General features: G+C 37.9%; 1 non-coding gene across 1 annotated transcript; it reads left to right on the top strand.

Moving 5' to 3' along the window:
* The first annotated feature begins 5,885 nt into the window (after window positions 1-5,885).
* Window positions 5,886-6,011, top strand: LOC116894970. The gene has a single exon (XR_004387162.1). It is a non-coding gene; the product is annotated as a small nucleolar RNA SNORA8 (small nucleolar RNA).
* Window positions 6,012-8,651: the final 2,640 nt, after the last annotated feature.

Consider the following 8,651-nt stretch of genomic DNA (forward strand, 5'->3'; position numbering starts at 1 on the left):
GGTTAGCAAACAGTAAGTACTTGATATCTGTCGACTGTTTGGATGGTCAATGAATGAATGAAGGGATAATGTATTCCTCATCTTCTAAGGAGTGTGGATAGATAAAGCAAGCTTTCCCCACTTAATGAGTAAATGTACGGATCAGCAGCACCGGACTGAGCAGAGCACATTTAAAATGCGTGTGGTCAGACAGTCACTGGCCCAGTGTCACCTAGGCTACAGGGTAGGGCTTGTCTATCAGGAAGCAGGAAAGGCTAGCCTTTTTTATTGTAGTGTAAATTACATCATTTCTCCTTCCCTTTCCTCCTTCCAAACCCTCCCAAGTTTGCTCTTTTCCAAATTCATGGCCTCTTTTTCTTCAGTTGTTGTTATATGCATATATCTTTTATGAAAGCTAACATACCTACTAGTTTCTCTTCTGTAAAAACTTTTAGGGATCTTTAACTTGTTTATTCTATGTCGGCAAACACTAACAAATCTGTGGATATGTGCATTTGCCAATTTAAATAAAGGCTTCTAGGAAGGGAAGTTTTAAAACTAACGCACATGTATGTTTGTAATCCTTGTTAGCCGAAGCTACATATATTTGGATAGATTATGTTTAACAAGGCACATGGACATCCTCTAAACAGCTCTGCATAAGATAATCATTCTGATGGGCATCTAGTTAAATATAAACATGCTGGAAAACCCCACACGATGAAATGAAATAGAGCTCAGACTTCCAGTTTCAGATGTTTTCCTGAAGCGCCCATGTATGAAAATGTATACAAATTTGGGAAACAATTTTACAGTAAATAATGGAAACTAATCACAGAGCATGCAGCCAGCTAAGAAAGTAAATGGTAACATTTTCCAGTAACTCAGCCTTTTTGAGTCGTAACATAAACATGTTATTTCCCCCACATCTGTGAGCACTGTAGAGAGGTATGGCAAAGGAGCAGGAAGGAGGAAGGACATGGGAGCTGGATTGAAAAAGTGGGGATGATTTTCTACATATAACTGGGCATCTGCAAGCCCTACCATTAGGCAGTACTTTGAGATAAAACATTCTATGTTAGAGGGAAGCTCGTTAGGACCCAAGATGTTCTAAAGCGGTGTAGAATAGTTTTTCATTACATTTTATAAGGAAGCATCTTAAAAATCAGAAAGCAAACAATTCAAAAGCTTCAGGAAGTCCCTGAAACTGATCAGATACACTATGGCCCTCAATCCCCAAGCTTATATAGGCAGTAAGGACTGCTGAGAGACACTCTCAAAACATCTGAGTTGCCTAGCAGAGGCTAAGACCATTGAGCTCATTAGAAGAGACACTTTTCCACCTGTTGAACTACCTGAAAGCTGTGAACTGCAGCTTTTTTTTGTAGGTTTAATTTAATTTTATTTTACTTATTCACTTTACATGCTGGGGTAGGCTTTCAGTGATACATCTGTCTTCAAGTTATTTCTGCCCTTAAAGTAACCTCTTACTTTATTAAGAGTAACCCCAATAAAACTCATTGGTTCATCCAATTAGACTTTAGTGGTATACTTTCTTTGATTTGACAGTTTTCCCCAATCTTTGGCAATAAGGTTTTTGTTCACAACTCCTCAGGAATAGTGCCACACCTATGGCATAAGATTAAGGAATTTAGTAGTTGCTTACAGACCTGATTGCCAGGTTGTCCATTTCTGGTTTTCTAATTCAGAATGCGTTAACTTCAACCCCCCTTATATCTCCTTTTCAGACATGGTCAAAGTCCTAAGCCAAGTGGCCCCAACATGCTGGGCATTCTTTCTATCTGGAGATCACTGCTCTCTGCAGCGCCCAGACTTCCACTGTTGAGCTGCCTGCTTTCTCAGCTCTGAACTCTGGAAATATGTCTTTCTCCCTTTCCCTTGTCCACTTCTCTCACCTAGTAACCGTTCAGGTCCTTAGTTTGCCCCATTGTGTGAGAGAACTCTCACGTTCCAATAAAATTATCCTGGAGCACCTCCATTTTCAATTCTCTTACCTGTGAGACTTATTAGACCTGTGATCAATCCCACTAGCATTCACACTTTCCTTGAGTTTTACTTTATGTTTTTAGCATGTTATAGAAACTTAGATCTGACCATGTTTTTAGCATGTTATAGAAACTTAGATCTGACCATTTTCTTTAGGAGGTCTGAGACTTCCTCTTCTGGGCCTCATTTTCTTCATGTATAAAGTAAAGGGATTTAAGAAAAGTCCATTCTCTTAAGATCCTTTCAGCTTTAACTTTCTAGAAGTCTGTGGAATGAGGCTGTGTTTTCTTCATATGCAGATTCTGCTTTATTAATAGAGAAATATCTGTAGGAGAACGGATGCAACTAAGGAAATCAAGTAACTTAAGTCAGCCTCAGGACAGATACTGTATGCTTTCTCATTGGTGGACCTTGGATTTTACAAATCCATAAAACCATGTATAAGCATTACATTAAAAAGTAGAATTGAACTGTCTAGAGAATGAGGGGAACTATTGTGGGTGTATATTAAGAAAAGAGGGGGATGAAGAAAAGGAGAATTTGTACAAAGTATAGTCTATTCTTCTATGAAAGTGTTTTACGTAACTCAGTACCATAGGAAATTGACCTATGCCAATGGCACACACACACACACACACACACACACACACACACACACACACACACACACACACACACTGGAGTAAGGAAACTCATCTTTTCTCTGACTGTCCTATGCTGTCCCCAGTGTGGAAATTTCTGGTTCATGGGGACAACATGACAAATACTTTCATCTGAGCTTTCTAAACCCTTCGGCTTTCCCTGGGATTTTAATCTTAGCCCCCCAGACCACTTCTGAGGTCAATTGAGCTATTTTCTATTATGGTGAGAAAAAAGCACTACATTGTGTAAGAAAGTCTTGGTTTATTTTCAGCCCATTGATTACTTAGAACAGTTGTTGATATACCAAAGATACTTCCTTTATGTACTAAGAATGGATAGAAAATTCACAGGTATCACAGCTCTGTGGAAAGCCATACGTAAGATACAATAGCTCCATTAATGCACATGAACTCAAAGTTACCTCTAGAAAATGATTTTGGGTAACATAGATCAAGGTCTAAATGGTCTTGTGTGAGGGAGTGCTGGGTCTCCTGAGTTTCCTGATAAGTTATCTTCATGATTCCCAGCGTAATTCACAGAAGGAGGAGAACTAGGCTTCTAGAGTCCTTCACTTTCCATGCTGGGGCTGTGACTGGAGTGGAGTAGGAGGGGCGTAACAGCTGAGGACGTAATGAATCCCAATGTGAGAGAAGGGTGGAGAGAGAGATTAGAAAGAATGTTTGGGGTCATACACTAACCTTTTAGGGGATGAACTTCAAAATTCACTATTTTCAGTATACAAATGATAAAACTATTAAAGAGGAATATTAAAAAGAAGGGTCCAGTTTCTAGATTTCAGTCAGTCTCAGTATGGCTCAAGGTAGGTAGTGGGGGCACTAAATCTCCATGGGAAGTTTTTGTTAGGCCCTGTGGGACAGGAATTTTTATTTTTATTTTTATTTTATTGAAAATTATACACTGAAGACAAACTTCAGGCTGATGTCATGTTTTTACTTAATTTCTCAACTTTAGTCACCCCCATCATCATCATCACCACCACCACCACCACCACCACCACCACCACCACCACCACCACCACCACCACCACCACCATCATCATCATAGGTTATAGTGTTGTTGTAAGGATAAAATAAAGCATCTAGAGTTTAGCACACTGACTGTTTAAGAGACTATTCTAGTAAGATGATGAGTATGGACTTTAAAAGAGTAAGCAACATCTGTCTGTCTGTCTGTCTCTCCCCCTCTCTGTATGTGTTTCTGTTTGGGCACATGTGTTTGAGTACACACATGTAGAGTCCAGGTGTCAGCATTAGGTGTTATTCCTTAGGTTTGATCCCTATTTCAGTGCATAAAATTTAAAATACATATCCTCAAAATTCCTTTGAAATAAAAGAATAAGATAGATAAGACTTTGTTTACAAGGAATTTGAGTTTTTAATTCTCCCTGTAGGGGTATATTCAAGTAATCCTTGTTAAATATAAGCTCTAGTTGAGTGGAATATTGGGCGTAGATGCCCAGGACAATGTCTGGCCTACAGCAACAGTGCAATAAAGACTCAGTAAATATATGTATGACTGGTGACTTCCTTATGGAATTATAAATTTGGGAGCTAAAAGAACACAGATATTTCTATCCTTATAAAGATCAGTTCCCTAATGGTTTATAGATTTTGCTCTTTAACTTCAAAAAGTGACATATAATTCTTTTAAAATAATTAGACTATTATAGACCACATAATAAAGTCATGGTCATAACATGGAATCATTTTGAAAATGATCATTTTGCTCTATTATAGTAAAGGTCTGTAGTAAAGGATCTGAGAGATTGGTGACAGTAAGACACTAATAATCTAATGTATAATGATACTTAGGAAATATGTGGGGTTTATAGTGCCTTCTAATAGCCAAGTTTGTTTTAAGACTTGGAAATATCTTTGGAGTGATTTTTTTGTATTCTCTGGCAGCAATCATATTTCACTAAACATCCCATGCTCTGTGAGAACCTCCTTCTATTTGGCAATAAGTTGGAGGCAACTTCGATCAGTTAAACATGAGGACAAGAGACGTGCTTTACATCGAGGCCAAGATCAATGAAAGTGGTTGAATTTCCTGTGTTCCCTTTTTCATTCTATTCACCCCAATTTTCTGGGCTTATATTCGGATGACAGAGCTGTCAGCTGTAGCATATTTGCCCACCTAACATCAGATTGCACAAGCCTCAGGGTGCTGCATGAGCCATGGCTTCTGTGTACTCTTAAAGTTTTGAGAAATGTCCACTAATTGCTATGACTAGCATTCAAGTATATAAATTTTAAAGTGATGTTCTTTGGGAAAGAATGGACTTCAAGGAAAGCCTTTTATATTTCATATCAGTGATAAGCAAGTTATATTTTTCATTTTCTTCTCTCGTTCTTTGACTCAATTTTATTAATTGACTAGCATGTTATTGAGAAATACTATGTGGTAAATATATTAAGGCTGAACAGACAGATCCATCTATGGACCCTTAAAAATTTAAGGATAAATTACATATTAAGCAAAAAATCTCACGGACATACGTATAGTTATTATCATAGTTACTTCTCTTGTAGTTATAATTGATAAAATATCCTAACAAAAGAAACGTAAGGGTCAAACGGTTTATTTCAGCTCACATTTCCGGTACAACAACAGGGACAACAAGATAGCATGAGCTTGAAAGTCATATTACATCCACATGTGCTCAGGTCACATTTTCCTTTTATATATTCAAGGATCTCAGCCTAGGGAATGGTCACGCCCACAATGAGCCAGTCATCTCATCTCAAGTAACCTAATAAGGATAATCATTTACCGGCACGCTCAGAGATATGTCTCCCAGGTACATATCATCAAGTTGGCAATTGGGATTACTCACAATTACTGAAAATTAAGATATAGGCAGCTATATAAGAGTACAGAAGGAAACTGAATTAAATAAAGAATTTATAAATGGCCTCTGTCCAGAAATGGTGATATACACCTAATCCTAAGACTGGGTAGTACTAGTACTGCCAAAGGCAAAATGATTACTGAAAGTTCGAGGCCAGCCTAGTCTACATAGTCCAGCCAAGTTCCAGTTCAGCCAAGACTGTATTATGACACCCTGTCTCAACAACAACAACAGCAGCAGCAATAACAACAACAATGACGACAATGAAAGAAAAGAAAAGAAATAAGAAGAAGAATTCTGTAGAAGGAGTAGTTCAACTTTAGCAGTCTACAGAGGAAATTATTGAAATGGGAAAATTCACAACTGGTTAAAAAGTGTGTGACATTGCACTGCATGGTATCTGCACTTCCTGTTGGGTGTTCAAAAGACAGTGCGATAGAAATTCATTATCTGGCATCATTGGTTTCTTGGCTTTGTGCATGTTAGACCTGGTATTTCTAATGATACAGTTTATTTCATATGTACATATTTCTGGATGTGGGTTCTAGGGAATAACTGGTCTTTAAAACTTGGTTGCCTGCTGAATGAACCATTCCTTTTCTTCCTAGGGTGTCACAAGGGAAACCTACCTTAAAATGGGCTAAAAAGCACAACTGGATGCCCTTGAGAAAGGGCTATTTTCAGAGTGCCTGGATGGACAGCAAAGAAATCAAACCAACCACTTAAATAAAAATTTATTGACAATAAATAATTTTATACATTAAAAAAGAACCCTTAACACACAGACACACACAAAAAGTGTGTGACAGGGCAGCTAGATTGGCTAAGAGTGACAAACTGGTGGAGTAGGCACATGCTGAGGTAGACAAAGTATGATGTCAATACCAGATCCTTTCCATACTTGTGGGATTTACTGAGGCATGGGCATACCCATGCCATTGCATAGTATATATAGTTTTAATTACACCAGTGGATTCGAGGAGATGCTTCTTAGGCTGTACAGCTCACAAAATCCAAAGTATTTATCATCTGGCCGTTGTAGGAAAAGTTTTGTTCTAGATCACTTAATCCAGTGTAGGATCCGAGGTTTAATCTTATAAGCAAAACAAGGTACTGGAGAGGTTTCACTAGGAATTGAGTGAGTGGCGGCGTGGGCAGATGTGGGCTTTGGGAAGAGATTGCTGGCTACATGAGGAAGGAACTGGAGAAGGTAAGTATCTAGAGGATTCTGGAGAGAAAACAGTGCTGTGGCAATGTCAAGCACAATGAAGAGATAAGCTCCAAGCCGACTTTGGGACTGGTCAGTACAATTTCATTGACATAAAGGAAGAAACAAAGATATTTCCCGAGTTTTGCTTTTGAGGGTGAGCACAGTGGTTTCATCTTTGTTAAATATAGATGACTGTCAAAGGCCACGCCACAGGGCTGTGGAGCTAGACACTGGGTAGGCAGCATGGAAGAACAGTTGGATATCAATGAAAAAGAGTGAAGAAAGCAATTTTCACAAGAATTTCTGATTTCTACTTTTGTCCAGGGATGGAATAATTTTTCTAGCATCAATTCTTCTTAAACTTCCATAGATTCTGCTCATTTAGAAAAAAAGCCATATTTAGTGAGACTGTATATATTTCTGGATCTGTTTAACAGAAGCTTTGTCCTTTGGCTAAGACCCCCCAAGCTTTATGAAAACATCTATTTATCCTGGGACAACGGGAGATTTTCAGTTTGTTACAGCTTTTACTTGGGCTGCCAAAAGGAAGAAACAGAAGGATTCAATGGTCTTTTAATTGGACCTCACTCAGCTCCCTAGGGCAGAGGGCTTAACCTAACTCACATTTGGATTTTAGGCTCTTGCTGGCTGCAGTTCTCTTTCCACAATATGTAAAAAAAAAAATCCTAGGTTTTCTATGATGTCAGTCCACTAGAATCTCTATCCTCAATACTCCCCATTCCTGTGAAGTCAGCCTTTATTATACATTGCTATTTTGTTCTAGCCAGCACTGTGCCCTATGTGAAACTTTGTATCTTAAGTGACATTATCATTGGCCTATTTTCCTGAATCAGGCAAGATTTGTTTGCCCTAAGAATATCATGTTGTCACCATAGTAGCTGCATGGTTGAGTTTAGCTTTAGATCTGTCACTGTTTGAAAGGATTCTGTAAAAAGATGAAATATATCTCTTGGCTATAATTGACCGAAATCTTTGCTTTAGTCCATTTGGTTCATTAAGGTGAAGATTTTTGCTTTGATATTATAACATTTTGAATTTTAAGATCTGAGACCAATCAGACAATGAAGTTATTTAAGTTAGTCTTAACATATTCCTGTCCCCTTTTGTAGAGAAAATCAACCAGGCCACTTTGGGCATTCTTATTCTTTCCTAATGAGATGAGTGGAATTATTTTTCCTGTTATATTTTGACTTTTGATTAAAGATTAGATCTAGGTACTTGGGCAAGATTCTTCAATTAAAGAAGAAATTCTTCGAGAAGCCATTATTCTGAAAATAGGAGGGAAAGGAAACAAACAGGGATTTTGTTTTTAATGAAGAGAATCAGGCTCAGCTGAACTCGGGTTTCAAGGTCACCTTGCTGACCCTATTAAGTAGTATAAAGGCATATAATAACAGCAACAAAGAATTCACTAGTAATACATAGAACAGAAACCCACTTCAGTGGAAAAACTATATTTTACTTTCAAGGATGCTACATTGTTATAATCGTGAATTTGAGATATTTTATATTATACTAAAGATGTCTCTAGTCCCACAGATCAGCTATAAATATTAATGGGATTTCAGCAGATTCTTTTCAAATTCTGGTGGTTAATATTTATTCACATTATACAGGGGGATTCAATGTCTTCTATGGTATATGTGAATTCTCATTGTATAGGTAAGCACATATATGAAGTCTATAGGGACAATCACCATTAAAAATCCCATGGTCTGCATGTGATCTTAGAGAGTATATCAAAGTCTTCCTAGCTTACTGAAGAGTAAGCACATCACTAGTAATAATTTGAGGGGCCCTTTAGGCTGAACTGTATCAATAATGTCACAAATGACTAGAGGGAGGGCTAGTGATTCTGGGCAGTTAAATGCTACCTGACTCAAAGTTTTTATGTCATATTGAGGTGATTTCCTATGGTGA

Source organism: Rattus rattus, chromosome 2 (genome assembly GCF_011064425.1).
Source record: "Rattus rattus isolate New Zealand chromosome 2, Rrattus_CSIRO_v1, whole genome shotgun sequence".
Taxonomy (NCBI): Eukaryota; Metazoa; Chordata; class Mammalia; order Rodentia; family Muridae; genus Rattus; species Rattus rattus.